This window comes from Lepisosteus platostomus, chromosome 9 (genome assembly GCF_059453375.1).
Source record: "Lepisosteus platostomus isolate fLepPlt1 chromosome 9, fLepPlt1.hap1, whole genome shotgun sequence".
NCBI classification, from domain to species: Eukaryota; Metazoa; Chordata; class Actinopteri; order Semionotiformes; family Lepisosteidae; genus Lepisosteus; species Lepisosteus platostomus.
In genome coordinates, this window is record NC_142619.1 from 58236921 (window position 1) to 58256953 (window position 20033).

Sequence of the window (20033 nt, forward strand, 5' to 3'; positions counted from 1 at the left end):
CTGAGTAGTGTGGAAATGCTGATCCTTACCCTACCTGGGGTGTCCACTGAGCATTTCCGCGAACTCTAGTTGAAGTTCTCTAAGCATGGGATTTTGACATGTTACCCAAACCAAAAGGAATGAGTGGGAAACAATCAAGACAACAGATAGAAGCACTTGCATTTGAATGAGTTTCAAGCATGCTTGGGTACTCGTGTGATCTGAGTGACTCAGTTTTGGGATACAAATGTCGCGTGGTGCACCGCGACAGCCAGGCACCCCGGAGTTTCTGAAAAAAAATTTTCTGCGATTTTCACGAAACCACTTTTCTTCAACTTGAATTTTGTTAAAAATCCATCCCTGAAAATAAAAATTCTCTGAGTAGTGTGTAAATGCTGATCCTTACCCTACCTGGGGTGTCTACTGAGCATTTCCGCGAACTCTATCTGAAGTTCTCTGGGCATGGGATTTTGACATGTTACCCAAACCAAAAGGAATGAGTGGGAAAAAATCAAGACAACGGATAGAAGCACTTGCATTTGAATGAATTTCAAACATGCTTGGGTACTCGTGTGATCTGAGTGACTCAGTTTTGGAATACAACTGTCGCGCGGTGCACCGCGACATCCAGGCACCCCGGAGTTTCTGAAAAAAAAATTTCTGCGATTTTCACGAAACCACTTTTCTTCAACTTGAATTGGGCTAAAAATCCATCCCTGAAAATAAAAATTCTCTGAGTAGTGTGGAAATGCTGATCCTTACCCTACCTGGGGTGTCCACTGAGCATTTCCGCGAACTCTAGTTGAAGTTCTCTAGGCATGGGATTTTGACATGTTACCCAAACCAAAAGGAATGAGTGGGAAACAATCAAGACAACAGATAGAAGCACTTGCATTTGAATGAGTTTCAAGCATGCTTGGGTACTCGTGTGATCTGAGTAACTCAGTTTTGGAATACAACTGTCGCGTGGTGCACCGCGACATCCAGGCACCCCGGAGTTTCTGAAAAAAAATTTTCTGCGATTTTCACGAAACCACTTTTCTTCAACTTGAATTGGGCTAAAAATCTATCCCTGAAAATAAAAATTCTCTGAGTAGTGTGGAAATTCTGATCCTTACCCTACCTGGGGTGTCCACTGAGCATTTCCACGAACTCTATCTGAAGTTCTCTGGGCATGGGATTTTGACATGTTACCCAAACCAAAAGGAATGAGTGGGAAACAATCAAGACAACAGATAGAAGCACTTGCATTTGAATGAGTTTCAAGCATGCTTGGGTACTCGTGTGATCTGAGAGACTCAGTTTTGGAATACAACTGTCGCGTGGTGCACCGCGACATCCAGGCACCCCGGAGTTTCTGAAAAAAAAATTTCAGCGATTTTCAAGAAACCACTTTTCTTCAACTTGAATTGGGCTATGAATCCATCCCTGAAAATAAAAATTCTCTGAGTGGTGTGTAAATGCTGATCCTTACCCTACCTGGGGTGTCCACTGAGCATTTCCGAGAACTCTAGTTGAAGTTCTCTGGGCATGGGATTTTGACATGTTACCCAAACCAAAAGGAATGAGTGGGAAACAATCAAGACAACAGATAGAAGCACTTGCATTTGAATGAGTTTCAAGCATGCTTGGGTACTCGTGTGATCTGAGAGACTCAGTTTTGGAATACAACTGTCGCGTGGTGCACCGCGACATCCAGGCACCCCGGAGTTTCTGAAAAAAAAATTTCAGCGATTTTCAAGAAACCACTTTTCTTCAACTTGAATTGGGCTATGAATCCATCCCTGAAAATAAAAATTCTCTGAGTGGTGTGTAAATGCTGATCCTTACCCTACCTGGGGTGTCCACTGAGCATTTCCGAGAACTCTAGTTGAAGTTCTCTGGGCATGGGATTTTGACATCTTACCCAAACCAAAAGGAATGAGTTGGAAACAATTAAGACCACGGATAGAAGCACTACCATTTGAATGAGTTTCAAGCATGCTTGGGTACTCGTGTGATCTGAGTGACTCAGTTTTGGAATAGAACTGTCGCGTGGTGCACCGCGACATCCAGGCACCCCGGAGTTTCTGAAAAAAAATTTTCTGCGATTTTCACGAAACCACTTTTCTTCAACTTGAATTGGGCTAAGAATCTATCCCTAAAAATAAAAATTCTCTGAGTAGTGTGTAAATACTGATCCTTACCCTACCTGGGGTGTCCACTGAGCATTTCTGCGAACTCTATCTGAAGTTCTCTGGGCATGGGATTTTGACATGTTACCCAAACCAAAATGAATGAGTGGGAAACAATCATGACAACGGTTAGAAGCACTTGCATTTGCAAGAGTTTCAAGCATGCTTGGGTACTCGTGTGATCTGAGTGACTCAGTTTTGGAATACAACTGTCGCGTGGTGCACCGCGACATCCAGGCACCCCGGAGTTTCTGAAAAAAATTTTCAACGATTTTCACGAAACCACTTTTCTTCAACTTCAATTGGGCTGAAAATCCATCCCTGAAAATAAAAATTCTCTGAGTAGTGTGTAAATGCTGATCCTTACCCGACCTGGGGTGTCCACTGAGCATTCCCGCGAACTCTAGTTGAAGTTCTCTGGGCATGGGATTTTGACATCTTACCCAAACCAAAAGGAATGAGTTGGAAATAATTAAGACAACAGATAGAAGCACTTGCATTTGAATGAGTTTCAAGCATGCTTGCGTACTTGTGTGATCTGAGTGACTCAGTTTTGGAATACAACTGTCGCGTGGTGCACCGCGACATCCAGGCACCCCGGAGTTTCTGAAAAAAAATTTTCTGCGATTTTCACGAAACCACTTTTCTTCAACTTGCATTGGGCTAAAAATTCATCCCTAAAAATAAAAATTCTCTGAGTAGTGTGTTAATGCTGATCCTTACCCTGCCTGGGTTGTCAACTGAGCATTTCCGCGAACTCTAGTTGAAGTTCTCTAGGCATGGGATTTTGACATGTTACCCAAACCAAAAGGAATGAGTGGGAAACAATCAAGACAACAGATAGAAGCACTTGCATTTGAAAGAGTTTCAAGCATGCTTGGGTACTCGTGTGATCTGAGTGACTTAGTTTTGGAATACAACTGTCGCGCGGTGCACCGCGACATCCAGGCACCCCGGAGTTTCTGAAAAAAAAATTTCTGCGATTTTCACGAAACCACTTTTCTTCAACTTGAATTAGGCTAAAAATCCATCCCTGAAAATAAAAATTATCTGAGTAGTGTGGAAATGCTGATCTTTACCCTACCTGGGGTGTCCACTGAGCATTTCCGTGAACTCTATCTGAAGTTTTCTAGGCATGGGATTTTGACATGTTACCCAAACCAAAAGGAATGAGTGGGAAACAATCAAGACAACAGATAGAAGCACTTGCATTTGAATGAGTTTCAAGCATGCTTGGGTACTCGTGTGATCTGAGAGACTCAGTTTTGGAATACAACTGTCGCGTGGTGCACCGCGACATCCAGGCACCCCGGAGTTTCTGAAAAAAATTTTTCTCCGATTTTCACGAAACTACTTTTCATCAACTTGAATTGGGCTAAAAATCCATCCCTGAAAATAAAAATTCTCTGAGTAGTGTGGAAATGCTGATCCTTACCCTACCTGGGGTGTCCACTGAGCATTTCCACGAACTCTATCTGAAGTTCTCTGGGCATGGGATTTTGACATGTTACCCAAACCAAAATGAATGAGTGGGAAACAATCATGACAACGGTTAGAAGCACTTGCATTTGCAAGAGTTTCAAGCATGCTTGGGTACTCGTGTGATCTGAGTGACTCAGTTTTGGAATACAACTGTCGCGTGGTGCACCGCGACATCCAGGCACCCCGGAGTTTCTGAAAAAAATTTTCAGCGATTTTCACGAAACCACTTTTCTTCAACTTCAATTGGGCTGAAAATCCATCCCTGAAAATAAAAATTCTCTGAGTAGTGTGTAAATGCTGATCCTTACCCGACCTGGGGTGTCCACTGAGCATTCCCGCGAACTCTAGTTGAAGTTCTCTGGGCATGGGATTTTGACATCTTACCCAAACCAAAAGGAATGAGTTGGAAATAATTAAGACAACAGATAGAAGCACTTGCATTTGAATGAGTTTCAAGCATGCTTGCGTACTCGTGTGATCTGAGTGACTCAGTTTTGGAATACAACTGTCGCGTGGTGCACCGCGACAACTAGGCACCCCGGAGTTTCTGAAAAAAAATTTTCTGCGATTTTCACGAAACCACTTTTCTTCAACTTGCATTGGGCTAAAAATTCATCCCTGAAAATAAAAATTCCCTGAGTAGTGTGTTAATGCTGATCCTTACCCTGCCTGGGTTGTCAACTGAGCATTTCCGCGAACTCTAGTTGAAGTTCTCTAGGCATGGGATTTTGACATGTTACCCAAACCAAAAGGAATGAGTGGGAAACAATCAAGACAACAGATAGAAGCACTTGCATTTGAATGAGTTTCAAGCATGCTTGGGTACTCGTGTGATCTGAGTGACTCAGTTTTGGAATACAACTGTCGCGTGGTGCACCACGACATCCAGGCACCCCGGAGTTTCTGAAAAAAAATTTTCTGCGCTTTTCACGAAACCACTTTTCTTCAACTTGAATTGGGCTAAAAATCCATCCCTGAAAATAAAAATTCTCTGAGTACTGTGGAAATGCTGATCCTTACCCTACCTGGGGTGTCCACTGAGCATTTCCGCGAACTCTAGTTGAAGTTTTCTAGGCATGGGATTTTGACATGTTACCCAAACCAAAAGGAATGAGTGGGAAACAATCAAGACAACAGATAGAAGCACTTGCATTTGAATGAGTTTCAAGCATGCTTGGGTACTCGTGTGATCTGAGAGACTCAGTTTTGGAATACAACTGTCGCGTGGTGCACCGCGACATCCAGGCACCCCGGAGTTTCTGAAAAAAAAATTTTCTCCGATTTTCACGAAACTACTTTTCATCAACTTGAATTGGGCTAAAAATCCATCCCTGAAAATAAAAATTCTCTGAGTAGTGTGGAAATGCTGATCCTTACCCTACCTGGGGTGTCCACTGAGCATTTCCACGAACTCTATCTGAAGTTCTCTGGGCATGGGATTTTGACATGTTACCCAAACCAAAAGGAATGAGTGGGAAACAATCAAGACAACAGATAGAAGCACTTGCATTTGAATGAGTTTCAAGCATGCTTGGGTACTCGTGTGATCTGAGTAACTCAGTTTTTGGAATACAACTGTCGCGTGGTGCACCGCGACATCCAGGCACCCCGGAGTTTCTGAAAAAAAATTTTCTCCGATTTTCACGAAACTACTTTTCATCAACTTGAATTGGGCTAAAAATCTATCCCTGAAAATGAAAATTCTCTGAGTAGTGTGGAAATGCTGATAATTACCCTACCTGGGGTGTCCACTGAGCATTTCCGCGAACTCTAGTTGAAGTTCTCTAGGCATGGGATTTTGACATGTTACCCAAACCAAAAGGAATGAGTGGGAAACAATCAAGACAACAGATAGAAGCACTTGCATTTGAATGAGTTTCAAGCATGCTTGGGTACTCGTGTGATCTGAGAGACTCAGTTTTGGAATACAACTGTCGCGTGGTGCACCGCGACATCCAGGCACCACGGAGTTTCTGAAAAAAGATTTTCTCTGATTTTCACGAAACTACTTTTCATCAACTTGAATTGGGCTAAAAATCCATCCCTGAAAATAAAAATTCTCTGAGTAGTGTGGAAATGCTGATCCTTACCCTACCTGGGGTGTCCACTGAGCATTTCCACGAACTCTATCTGAAGTTCTCTGGGCATGGGATTTTGACATGTTACCCAAACCAAAAGGAATGAGTGGGAAACAATCAAGACAACAGATAGAAGCACTTGCATTTGAATGAGTTTCAAGCATGCTTGGGTACTCGTGTGATCTGAGTAACTCAGTTTTGGAATACAACTGTCGCGTGGTGCACCGCGACATCCAGGCACCCCGGAGTTTCTGAAAAAAAATTTTCTCCGATTTTCACGAAACTACTTTTCATCAACTTGAATTGGGCTAAAAATCCATCCCTGAAAATGAAAATTCTCTGAGTAGTGTGGAAATGCTGATAATTACCCTACCTGGGGTGTCCACTGAGCATTTCCGCGAACTCTAGTTGAAGTTCTCTAGGCATGGGATTTTGACATGTTACCCAAACCAAAAGGAATGAGAGGGAAACAATCAAGACAACGGATAGAAGCACTTGCATTTGAATGAGTTTCAAGCATGCTTGGGTACTCGTGTGATCTGAGTGACTCAGGTTTGGAATACAACTGTCGCGTGGTGCACCGCGACATCCAGGCACCCCGGAGTTTCTGAAAAAAAATTTTCTGCGATTTTCACGAAACCACTTTTCTTCAACTTGAATTGGGCTAAGAATCTATCCCTAAAAATAAAAATTCTCTGAGTAGTGTGTAAATACTGATCCTTACCCTACCTGGGGTGTCCACTGAGCATTTCTGCGAACTCTATCTGAAGTTCTCTGGGCATGGGATTTTGACATGTTACCCAAACCAAAAGGAATGAGTGGGAAACAATCATGACAACGGTTAGAAGCACTTGCATTTGCAAGAGTTTCAAGCATGCTTGGGTACTCGTGTGATCTGAGTGACTCAGTTTTGGAATACAACTGTCGCGTGGTGCACCGCGACATCCAGGCACCCCGGAGTTTCTGAAAAAAATTTTCAGCGATTTTCACGAAACCACTTTTCTTCAACTTCAATTGGGCTGAAAATCCATCCCTGAAAATAAAAATTCTCTGAGTAGTGTGTAAATGCTGATCCTTACCCGACCTGGGGTGTCCACTGAGCATTCCCGCGAACTCTAGTTGAAGTTCTCTGGGCATGGGATTTTGACATCTTACCCAAACCAAAAGGAATGAGTTGGAAATAATTAAGACAACAGATAGAAGCACTTGCATTTGAATGAGTTTCAAGCATGCTTGCGTACTTGTGTGATCTGAGTGACTCAGTTTTGGAATACAACTGTCGCGTGGTGCACCGCGACATCCAGGCACCCCGGAGTTTCTGAAAAAAAATTTTCTGCGATTTTCACGAAACCACTTTTCTTCAACTTGCATTGGGCTAAAAATTCATCCCTGAAAATAAAAATTCTCTGAGTAGTGTGTTAATGCTGATCCTTACCCTGCCTGGGTTGTCAACTGAGCATTTCCGCGAACTCTAGTTGAAGTTCTCTAGGCATGGGATTTTGACATGTTACCCAAACCAAAAGGAATGAGTGGGAAACAATCAAGACAACAGATAGAAGCACTTGCATTTGAAAGAGTTTCAAGCATGCTTGGGTACTCGTGTGATCTGAGTGACTTAGTTTTGGAACACAACTGTCGCGCGGTGCACCGCGACATCCAGGCACCCCGGAGTTTCTGAAAAAAAAATTTCTGCGATTTTCACGAAACCACTTTTCTTCAACTTGAATTAGGCTAAAAATCCATCCCTGAAAATAAAAATTATCTGAGTAGTGTGGAAATGCTGATCTTTACCCTACCTGGGGTGTCCACTGAGCATTTCCGTGAACTCTATCTGAAGTTTTCTAGGCATGGGATTTTGACATGTTACCCAAACCAAAAGGAATGAGTGGGAAACAATCAAGACAACAGATAGAAGCACTTGCATTTGAATGAGTTTCAAGCATGCTTGGGTACTCGTGTGATCTGAGAGACTCAGTTTTGGAATACAACTGTCGCGTGGTGCACCGCGACATCCAGGCACCCCGGAGTTTCTGAAAAAAAATTTTCTCCGATTTTCACGAAACTACTTTTCATCAACTTGAATTGGGCTAAAAATCCATCCCTGAAAATAAAAATTCTCTGAGTAGTGTGGAAATGCTGATCCTTACCCTACCTGGGGTGTCCACTGAGCATTTCCACGAACTCTATCTGAAGTTCTCTGGGCATGGGATTTTGACATGTTACCCAAACCAAAATGAATGAGTGGGAAACAATCATGACAACGGTTAGAAGCACTTGCATTTGCAAGAGTTTCAAGCATGCTTGGGTACTCGTGTGATCTGAGTGACTCAGTTTTGGAATACAACTGTCGCGTGGTGCACCGCGACATCCAGGCACCCCGGAGTTTCTGAAAAAAATTTTCAGCGATTTTCACGAAACCACTTTTCTTCAACTTCAATTGGGCTAAAAATCCATCCCTGAAATTAAAAATTCTCTGAGTAGTGTGGAAATGCTGATCCTTACCCTACCTGGGGTGTCCACTGAGCATTTCCACGAACTCTATCTGAAGTTCTCTGGGCATGGGATTTTGACATGTTACCCAAACCAAAAGGAATGAGTGGGAAACAATCAAGACAACAGATAGAAGCACTTGCATTTGAATGAGTTTCAAGCATGCTTGGGTACTCGTGTGATCTGAGAGACTCAGTTTTGGAATACAACTGTCGCGTGGTGCACCGCGACATCCAGGCACCCCGGAGTTTCTGAAAAAAGATTTTCTCCGATTTTCACGAAACTACTTTTCATCAACTTGAATTGGGCTAAAAATCCATCCCTGAAAATAAAAATTCTCTGAGTAGTGTGGAAATGCTGATCCTTACCCTACCTGGGGTGTCCACTGAGCATTTCCACGAACTCTATCTGAAGTTCTCTGGGCATGGGATTTTGACATGTTACCCAAACCAAAAGGAATGAGTGGGAAACAATCAAGACAACAGATAGAAGCACTTGCATTTGAATGAGTTTCAAGCATGCTTGGGTACTCGTGTGATCTGAGTGACTCAGTTTTGGAATACAACTGTCGCGTGGTGCACCACGACATCCAGGCACCCCGGAGTTTCTGAAAAAAAATTTTCTGCGCTTTTCACGAAACCACTTTTCTTCAACTTGAATTGGGCTAAAAATCCATCCCTGAAAATAAAAATTCTCTGAGTACTGTGGAAATGCTGATCCTTACCCTACCTGGGGTGTCCACTGAGCATTTCCGCGAACTCTAGTTGAAGTTTTCTAGGCATGGGATTTTGACATGTTACCCAAACCAAAAGGAATGAGTGGGAAACAATCAAGACAACAGATAGAAGCACTTGCATTTGAATGAGTTTCAAGCATGCTTGGGTACTCGTGTGATCTGAGTAACTCAGTTTTTGGAATACAACTGTCGCGTGGTGCACCGCGACATCCAGGCACCCCGGAGTTTCTGAAAAAAAATTTTCTCCGATTTTCACGAAACTACTTTTCATCAACTTGAATTGGGCTAAAAATCCATCCCTGAAAATAAAAATTCTCTGAGTAGTGTGGAAATGCTGATAATTACCCTACCTGGGGTGTCCACTGAGCATTTCCGCGAACTCTAGTTGAAGTTCTCTAGGCATGGGATTTTGACATGTTACCGAAACCAAAAGGAATGAGTGGGAAACAATCAAGACAACAGATAGAAGCACTTGCATTTGAATGAGTTTCAAGCATGCTTGGGTACTCGTGTGATCTGAGTGACTCAGTTTTGGAATACAACTGTTGCGTGGTGCACCGCGACATCCAGGCACCCCGGAGTTTCTGAAAAAAAAATTTCTCCGATTTTCACGAAACTACTTTTCATCAACTTGAATTGGGCTAAAAATCCATCCCTGAAAATAAAAATTCTCTGAGTAGTGTGGAAATGCTGATCCTTACCCTACCTGGGGTGTCCACTGAGCATTTCCACGAACTCTATCTGAAGTTCTCTGGGCATGGGATTTTGACATGTTACCCAAACCAAAAGGAATGAGTGGGAAACAATCAAGACAACAGATAGAAGCACTTGCATTTGAATGAGTTTCAAGCATGCTTGGGTACTCGTGTGATCTGAGAGACTCAGTTTTGGAATACAACTGTCGCGTGGTGCACCGCGACATCCAGGCACCCCGGAGTTTCTGAAAAAAGATTTTCTCCGATTTTCACGAAACTACTTTTCATCAACTTGAATTGGGCTAAAAATCCATCCCTGAAAATAAAAATTCTCTGAGTAGTGTGGAAATGCTGATCCTTACCCTACCTGGGGTGTCCACTGAGCATTTCCACGAACTCTATCTGAAGTTCTCTGGGCATGGGATTTTGACATGTTACCCAAACCAAAAGGAATGAGTGGGAAACAATCAAGACAACAGATAGAAGCACTTGCATTTGAATGAGTTTCAAGCATGCTTGGGTACTCGTGTGATCTGAGTAACTCAGTTTTGGAATACAACTGTCGCGTGGTGCACCGCGACATCCAGGCACCCCGGAGTTTCTGAAAAAAAATATTTTCCGATTTTCACGAAACTACTTTTCATCAACTTGAATTGGGCTAAAAATCCATCCCTGAAAATGAAAATTCTCTGAGTAGTGTGGAAATGCTGATAATTACCCTACCTGGGGTGTCCACTGAGCATTTCCGCGAACTCTAGTTGAAGTTCTCTAGGCATGGGATTTTGACATGTTACCCAAACCAAAAGGAATGAGTGGGAAACAATCAAGACAACAGATAGAAGCACTTGCATTTGAATGAGTTTCAAGCATGCTTGGGTACTCGTGTGATCTGAGTGACTCAGTTTTGGAATACAACTGTCGCGTGGTGCACCACGACATCCAGGCACCCCGGAGTTTCTGAAAAAAAATTTTCTCCGATTTTCACAAAACTACTTTTCATCAACTTGAATTGGGCTAAAAATCCATCCCTGAAAATAAAAATTCTCTGAGTAGTGTGGAAATGCTGATCCTTACCCTACCTGGGGTGTCCACTGAGCATTTCCACGAACTCTATCTGAAGTTCTCTGGGCATGGGATTTTGACATGTTACCCAAACCAAAAGGAATGAGTGGGAAACAATCAAGACAACAGATAGAAGCACTTGCATTTGAATGAGTTTCAAGCATGCTTGGGTACTCGTGTGATCTGAGTAACTCAGTTTTGGAATACAACTGTCCCGTGGTGCACCGCGACATCCAGGCACCCCGGAGTTTCTGAAAAAAAATTTTCTCTGATTTTCACGAAACTACTTTTCATCAACTTGAATTGGGCTAAAAATCCATCCCTGAAAATGAAAATTCTCTGAGTAGTGTGGAAATGCTGATAATTACCCTACCTGGGGTGTCCACTGAGCATTTCCGCGAACTCTAGTTGAAGTTCTCTAGGCATGGGATTTTGACATGTTACCCAAACCAAAAGGAATGAGTGGGAAACAATCAAGACAACAGATAGAAGCACTTGCATTTGAATGAGTTTCAAGCATGCTTGGGTACTCGTGTGATCTGAGAGACTCAGTTTTGGAATACAACTGTCGCGTGGTGCACCACGACATCCAGGCACCCCGGAGTTTCTGAAAAAAAATTTTCTGCGCTTTTCACGAAACCACTTTTCTTCAACTTGAATTGGGCTAAAAATCCATCCCTGAAAATAAAAATTCTCTGAGTACTGTGGAAATGCTGATCCTTACCCTACCTGGGGTGTCCACTGAGCATTTCCGCGAACTCTAGTTGAAGTTTTCTAGGCATGGGATTTTGACATGTTACCCAAACCAAAAGGAATGAGTGGGAAACAATCAAGACAACAGATAGAAGCACTTGCATTTGAATGAGTTTCAAGCATGCTTGGGTACTCGTGTGATCTGAGTAACTCAGTTTTTGGAATACAACTGTCGCGTGGTGCACCGCGACATCCAGGCACCCCGGAGTTTCTGAAAAAAAATTTTCTCCGATTTTCACGAAACTACTTTTCATCAACTTGAATTGGGCTAAAAATCCATCCCTGAAAATAAAAATTCTCTGAGTAGTGTGGAAATGCTGATAATTACCCTACCTGGGGTGTCCACTGAGCATTTCCGCGAACTCTAGTTGAAGTTCTCTAGGCATGGGATTTTGACATGTTACCCAAACCAAAAGGAATGAGTGGGAAACAATCAAGACAACAGATAGAAGCACTTGCATTTGAATGAGTTTCAAGCATGCTTGGGTACTCGTGTGATCTGAGTGACTCAGTTTTGGAATACAACTGTTGCGTGGTGCACCGCGACATCCAGGCACCCCGGAGTTTCTGAAAAAAAAATTTCTCCGATTTTCACGAAACTACTTTTCATCAACTTGAATTGGGCTAAAAATCCATCCCTGAAAATAAAAATTCTCTGAGTAGTGTGGAAATGCTGATCCTTACCCTACCTGGGGTGTCCACTGAGCATTTCCACGAACTCTATCTGAAGTTCTCTGGGCATGGGATTTTGACATGTTACCCAAACCAAAAGGAATGAGTGGGAAACAATCAAGACAACAGATAGAAGCACTTGCATTTGAATGAGTTTCAAGCATGCTTGGGTACTCGTGTGATCTGAGTAACTCAGTTTTTGGAATACAACTGTCGCGTGGTGCACCGCGACATCCAGGCACCCCGGAGTTTCTGAAAAAAAATTTTCTCCGATTTTCACGAAACTACTTTTCATCAACTTGAATTGGGCTAAAAATCCATCCCTGAAAATAAAAATTCTCTGAGTAGTGTGGAAATGCTGATAATTACCCTACCTGGGGTGTCCACTGAGCATTTCCGCGAACTCTAGTTGAAGTTCTCTAGGCATGGGATTTTGACATGTTACCCAAACCAAAAGGAATGAGTGGGAAACAATCAAGACAACAGATAGAAGCACTTGCATTTGAATGAGTTTCAAGCATGCTTGGGTACTCGTGTGATCTGAGAGACTCAGTTTTGGAATACAACTGTCGCGTGGTGCACCGCGACATCCAGGCACCCCGGAGTTTCTGAAAAAAGATTTTCTCCGATTTTCACGAAACTACTTTTCATCAACTTGAATTGGGCTAAAAATCCATCCCTGAAAATAAAAATTCTCTGAGTAGTGTGGAAATGCTGATCCTTACCCTACCTGGGGTGTCCACTGAGCATTTCCACGAACTCTATCTGAAGTTCTCTGGGCATGGGATTTTGACATGTTACCCAAACCAAAAGGAATGAGTGGGAAACAATCAAGACAACAGATAGAAGCACTTGCATTTGAATGAGTTTCAAGCATGCTTGGGTACTCGTGTGATCTGAGTAACTCAGTTTTGGAATACAACTGTCGCGTGGTGCACCGCGACATCCAGGCACCCCGGAGTTTCTGAAAAAAAATTTTCTCCGATTTTCACGAAACTACTTTTCATCAACTTGAATTGGGCTAAAAATCCATCCCTGAAAATGAAAATTCTCTGAGTAGTGTGGAAATGCTGATAATTACCCTACCTGGGGTGTCCACTGAGCATTTCCGCGAACTCTAGTTGAAGTTCTCTAGGCATGGGATTTTGACATGTTACCCAAACCAAAAGGAATGAGTGGGAAACAATCAAGACAACAGATAGAAGCACTTGCATTTGAATGAGTTTCAAGCATGCTTGGGTACTCGTGTGATCTGAGTGACTCAGTTTTGGAATACAACTGTCGCGTGGTGCACCACGACATCCAGGCACCCCGGAGTTTCTGAAAAAAAATTTTCTCCGATTTTCACAAAACTACTTTTCATCAACTTGAATTGGGCTAAAAATCCATCCCTGAAAATAAAAATTCTCTGAGTAGTGTGGAAATGCTGATCCTTACCCTACCTGGGGTGTCCACTGAGCATTTCCACGAACTCTATCTGAAGTTCTCTGGGCATGGGATTTTGACATGTTACCCAAACCAAAAGGAATGAGTGGGAAACAATAAAGACAACAGATAGAAGCACTTGCATTTGAATGAGTTTCAAGCATGCTTGGGTACTCGTGTGATCCGAGTAACTCAGTTTTGGAATACAACTGTTCCGTGGTGCACCGCGACATCCAGGCACCCCGGAGTTTCTGAAAAAAAATTTTCTACGATTTTCACGAAACTACTTTTCATCAACTTGAATTGGGCTAAAAATCCATCCCTGAAAATGAAAATTCTCTGAGTAGTGTGGAAATGCTGATAATTACCCTACCTGGGGTGTCCACTGAGCATTTCCGCGAACTCTAGTTGAAGTTCTCTAGGCATGGGATTTTGACAAATTACCCAAACCAAAAGGAATGAGTGGGAAACAATCAAGACAACAGATAGAAGCACTTGCATTTGAATGAGTTTCAAGCATGCTTGGGTACTCGTGTGATCTGAGTGACTCAGTTTTGGAATACAACTGTCGCGTGGTGCACCGCGACATCCAGGCACCCCGGAGTTTCTGAAAAAAAATTTTCTCCGATTTTCACGAAACTACTTTTCATCAACTTGAATTGGGCTAAAAATCCATCCCTGAAAATAAAAATTCTCTGAGTAGTGTGGAAATGCTAATCCTTACCCTACCTGGGGTGTCCACTGAGCATTTCCACGAACTCTATCTGAAGTTCTCTGGGCATGGGATTTTGACATGTTACCCAAACCAAAAGGAATGAGTGGGAAACAATCAAGACAACAGATAGAAGCACTTGCATTTGAATGAGTTTCAAGCATGCTTGGGTACTCGTGTGATCTGAGTGACTCAGTTTTGGAATACAACTGTCGCGTAGTGCACCGCGACATCCAGGCACCCCGGAGTTTCTGAAAAAAAATTTTCTCTGATTTTCACGAAACTACTTTTCATCAACTTGAAGTGGGCTAAAAATCCATCCCTGAAAATAAAAATTCTCTGAGTAGTGTGGAAATGCTGATCCTTACCCTACCTGGGGTGTCCACTGAGCATTTCCACGAACTCTATCTGAAGTTCTCTGGGCATGGGATTTTGACATGTTACCCAAACCAAAAGGAATGAGTGGGAAACAATCAAGACAACAGATAGAAGCACTTGCATTTGAATGAGTTTCAAGCATGCTTGGGTACTCGTGTGATCTGAGTGACTCAGTTTTGGAATACAACTGTCGCGTAGTGCACCGCGACATCCAGGCACCCCGGAGTTTCTGAAAAAAAATTTTCTCCGATTTTCACGAAACTACTTTTCATCAACTTGAAGTGGGCTAAAAATCCATCCCTGAAAATAAAAATTCTCTGAGTAGTGTGGAAATGCTGATCCTTACCCTACCTGGGGTGTCCACTGAGCATTTCCACGAACTCTATCTGAAGTTCTCTGGGCATGGGATTTTGACATGTTACCCAAACCAAAAGGAATGAGTGGGAAACAATCAAGACAACAGATAGAAGCACTTGCATTTGAATGAGTTTCAAGCATGCTTGGGTACTCGTGTGATCTGAGTAACTCAGTTTTGGAATACAACTGTCGAGTGGTGCACTGCGACATCTAGGCACCCCGGAGTTTCTGAAAAAAAATTTTCTCCGATTTTCACGAAACTACTTTTCATCAACTTGAATTGGGCTAAAAATCCATCCCTGAAAATAAAAATTCTCTGAGTAGTGTGGAAATGCTGATAATTACCCTACCTGGGGTGTCCACTGAGCATTTCCGCGAACTCTAGTTGAAGTTCTCTAGGCATGGGATTTTGACATGTTACCCAAACCAAAAGGAATGAGTGGGAAACAATCAAGACAACAGATAGAAGCCCTTGCATTTGAATGAGTTTCAAGCATGCTTGGGTACTCGTGTGATCTGAGAGACTCAGTTTTGGAATACAACTGTCGCGTGGTGCACCGCGACATCCAGGCACCCCGGAGTTTCTGAAAAAAGATTTTCTCCGATTTTCACGAAACTACTTTTCATCAACTTGAATTGGGCTAAAAATCCATCCCTGAAAATAAAAATTCTCTGAGTAGTGTGGAAATGCTGATCCTTACCCTACCTGGGGTGTCCACTGAGCATTTCCACGAACTCTATCTGAAGTTCTCTGGGCATGGGATTTTGACATGTTACCCAAACCAAAAGGAATGAGTGGGAAACAATCAAGACAACAGATAGAAGCACTTGCATTTGAATGAGTTTCAAGCATGCTTGGGTACTCGTGTGATCTGAGTAACTCAGTTTTGGAATACAACTGTCGCGTGGTGCACCGCGACATCCAGGCACCCCGGAGTTTCTGAAAAAAAATTTTCTCCGATTTTCACGAAACTACTTTTCATCAACTTGAATTGGGCTAAAAATCCATCCCTGAAAATGAAAATTCTCTGAGTAGTGTGGAAATGCTGATAATTACCCTACCTGGGGTGTCCACTGAGCATTTCCGCGAACTCTAGTTGAAGTTCTCTAGGCATGGGATTTTGACATGTTACCCAAACCAAAAGGAATGAGTGGGAAACAATCAAGACAACAGATAGAAGCACTTGCATTTGAATGAGTTTCAAGCATGCTTGGGTACTCGTGTGATCTGAGTGACTCAGTTTTGGAATACAACTGTCGCGTGGTGCACCACGACATCCAGGCACCCCGGAGTTTCTGAAAAAAAATTTTCTCCGATTTTCACAAAACTACTTTTCATCAACTTGAATTGGGCTAAAAATCCATCCCTGAAAATAAAAATTCTCTGAGTAGTGTGGAAATGCTGATCCTTACCCTACCTGGGGTGTCCACTGAGCATTTCCACGAACTCTATCTGAAGTTCTCTGGGCATGGGATTTTGACATGTTACCCAAACCAAAAGGAATGAGTGGGAAACAATCAAGACAACAGATAGAAGCACTTGCATTTGAATGAGTTTCAAGCATGCTTGGGTACTCGTGTGATCTGAGTAACTCAGTTTTGGAATACAACTGTCCTGTGGTGCACCGCGACATCCAGGCACCCCGGAGTTTCTGAAAAAAAATTTTCTCCGATTTTCACGAAACTACTTTTCATCAACTTGAATTGGGCTAAAAATCCATCCCTGAAAATGAAAATTCTCTGAGTAGTGTGGAAATGCTGATAATTACCCTACCTGGGGTGTCCACTGAGCATTTCCGCGAACTCTAGTTGAAGTTCTCTAGGCATGGGATTTTGACATGTTACCCAAACCAAAAGGAATGAGTGGGAAACAATCAAGACAACAGATAGAAGCACTTGCATTTGAATGAGTTTCAAGCATGCTTGGGTACTCGTGTGATCTGAGTGACTCAGTTTTGGAATACAACTGTCGCGTGGTGCACCACGACATCCAGGCACCCAGGAGTTTCTGAAAAAACATTTTCTCCGATTTTCACGAAACTACTTTTCATCAACTTGAATTGGGCTAAAAATCCATCCCTGAAAATAAAAATTCTCTGAGTAGTGTGGAAATGCTAATCCTTACCCTACCTGGGGTGTCCACTGAGCATTTCCACGAACTCTATCTGAAGTTCTCTGGGCATGGGATTTTGACATGTTACCCAAACCAAAAGGAATGAGTGGGAAACAATCAAGACAACAGATAGAAGCACTTGCATTTGAATGAGTTTCAAGCATGCTTGGGTACTCGTGTGATCTGAGTGACTCAGTTTTGGAATACAACTGTCGCGTAGTGCACCGCGACATCCAGGCACCCCGGAGTTTCTGAAAAAAAATTTTCTTCGATTTTCACGAAACTACTTTTCATCAACTTGAAGTGGGCTAAAAATCCATCCCTGAAAATAAAAATTTTCTGAGTAGTGTGGAAATGCTGATCCTTACCCTACCTGGGGTGTCCACTGAGCATTTCCACGAACTCTATCTGAAGTTCTCTGGGCATGGGATTTTGACATGTTACCCAAACCAAAAGGAATGAGTGGGAAACAATCAAGACAACAGATAGAAGCACTTGCATTTGAATGAGTTTCAAGCATGCTTGGGTACTCGTGTGATCTGAGTAACTCAGTTTTGGAATACAACTGTCGCGTGGTGCACTGCGACATCTAGGCACCCCGGAGTTTCTGAAAAAAAATTTTCTCCGATTTTCACGAAACTACTTTTCATCAACTTGAATTGGGCTAAAAATCCATCCCTGAAAATAAAAATTCTCTGAGTAGTGTGGAAATGCTGATAATTACCCTACCTGGGGTGTCCACTGAGCATTTCCGCGAACTCTAGTTGAAGTTCTCTAGGCATGGGATTTTGACATGTTACCCAAACCAAAAGGAATGAGTGGGAAACAATCAAGACAACAGATAGAAGCCCTTGCATTTGAATGAGTTTCAAGCATGCTTGGGTACTCGTGTGATCTGAGAGACTCAGTTTTGGAATACAACTGTCGCGTGGTGCACCGCGACATCCAGGCACCCCGGAGTTTCTGAAAAAAGATTTTCTCCGATTTTCACGAAACCACTTTTCTTCAACTTGAATTGGGCTAAAAATCCATCCCTGAAAATAAAAATTCTCTGAGTAGTGTGGAAATGCTGATCCTTACCCTACCTGGGGTGTCCACTGAGCATTTCCACGAACTCTATCTGAAGTTCTCTGGGCATGGGATTTTGACATGTTACCCAAACCAAAAGGAATGAGTGGGAAACAATCAAGACAACAGATAGAAGCACTTGCATTTGAATGAGTTTCAAGCATGCTTGGGTACTCGTGTGATCTGAGTGACTCAGTTTTGGAATACAACTGTCGCGTGGTGCATCACGACATCCAGGCACCCCGGAGTTTCTGAAAAAAAATTTTCTGCTCTTTTCACGAAACCACTTTTCTTCAACTTGAATTGGGCTAAAAATCCATCCCTGAAAATAAAAATTCTCTGAGTACTGTGGAAATGCTGATCCTTACCCTACCTGGGGTGTCCACTGAGCATTTCCACGAACTCTATCTGAAGTTCTCTGGGCATTGGATTTTGACATGTTACCCAAACCAAAAGGAATGAGTGGGAAACAATCAAGACAACAGATAGAAGCACTTGCATTTGAATGAGTTTCAAGCATGCTTGGGTACTCGTGTGATCTGAGTGACTCAGTTTTGGAATACAACTGTCGCGTGGTGCACCACGACATCCAGGCACCCCGGAGTTTCTGAAAAAAAATTTTCTCCGATTTTCACGAAACTACTTTTCATCAACTTGAATTGGGCTAAAAATCCATCCCTGAAAATAAAAATTCTCTGAGTAGTGTGGAAATGCTAATCCTTACCCTACCTGGGGTGTCCACTGAGCATTTCCACGAACTCTATCTGAAGTTCTCTGGGCATGGGATTTTGACATGTTACCCAAACCAAAAGGAATGAGTGGGAAACAATCAAGACAACAGATAGAAGCACTTGCATTTGAATGAGTTTCAAGCATGCTTGGGTACTCGTGTGATCTGAGTGACTCAGTTTTGGAATACAACTGTCGCGTGGTGCACCACGACATCCAGGCACCCCGGAGTTTCTGAAAAAAAATTTTCTCCGATTTTCACGAAACTACTTTTCATCAACTTGAATTGGGCTAAAAATCCATCCCTGAAAATAAAAATTCTCTGAGTAGTGTGGAAATGCTAATCCTTACCCTACCTGGGGTGTCCACTGAGCATTTCCACGAACTCTATCTGAAGTTCTCTGGGCATGGGATTTTGACATGTTACCCAAACCAAAAGGAATGAGTGGGAAACAATCAAGACAACAGATAGAAGCACTTGCATTTGAATGAGTTTCAAGCATGCTTGGGTACTCGTGTGATCTGAGTAACTCAGTTTTGGAATACAACTGTCGCGTGGTGCACCGCGACATCTAGGCACGGAGTTTCTGAAAAAAAATTTTCTCCGATTTTCACGAAACTACTTTTCATCAACTTGAATTGGGCTAAAAATCCATCCCTGAAAATAAAAATTCTCTGAGTAGTGTGGAAATGCTGATAATTACCCTACCTGGGGTGTCCACTGAGCATTTCCGCGAACTCTAGTTGAAGTTCTCTAGGCATGGGATTTTGACATGTTACCCAAACCAAAAGGAATGAGTGGGAAACAATCAAGACAACAGATAGAAGCCCTTGCATTTGAATGAGTTTCAAGCATGCTTGGGTACTCGTGTGATCTGAGAGACTCAGTTTTGGAATACAACTGTCGCGTGGTGCACCGCGACATCCAGGCACCCCGGAGTTTCTGAAAAAAGATTTTCTCCGATTTTCACGAAACCACTTTTCTTCAACTTGAATTGGGCTAAAAATCCATCCCTGAAAATAAAAATTCTCTGAGTAGTGTGGAAATGCTGATCCTTACCCTACCTGGGGTGTCCACTGAGCATTTCCACGAACTCTATCTGAAGTTCTCTGGGCATGGGATTTTGACA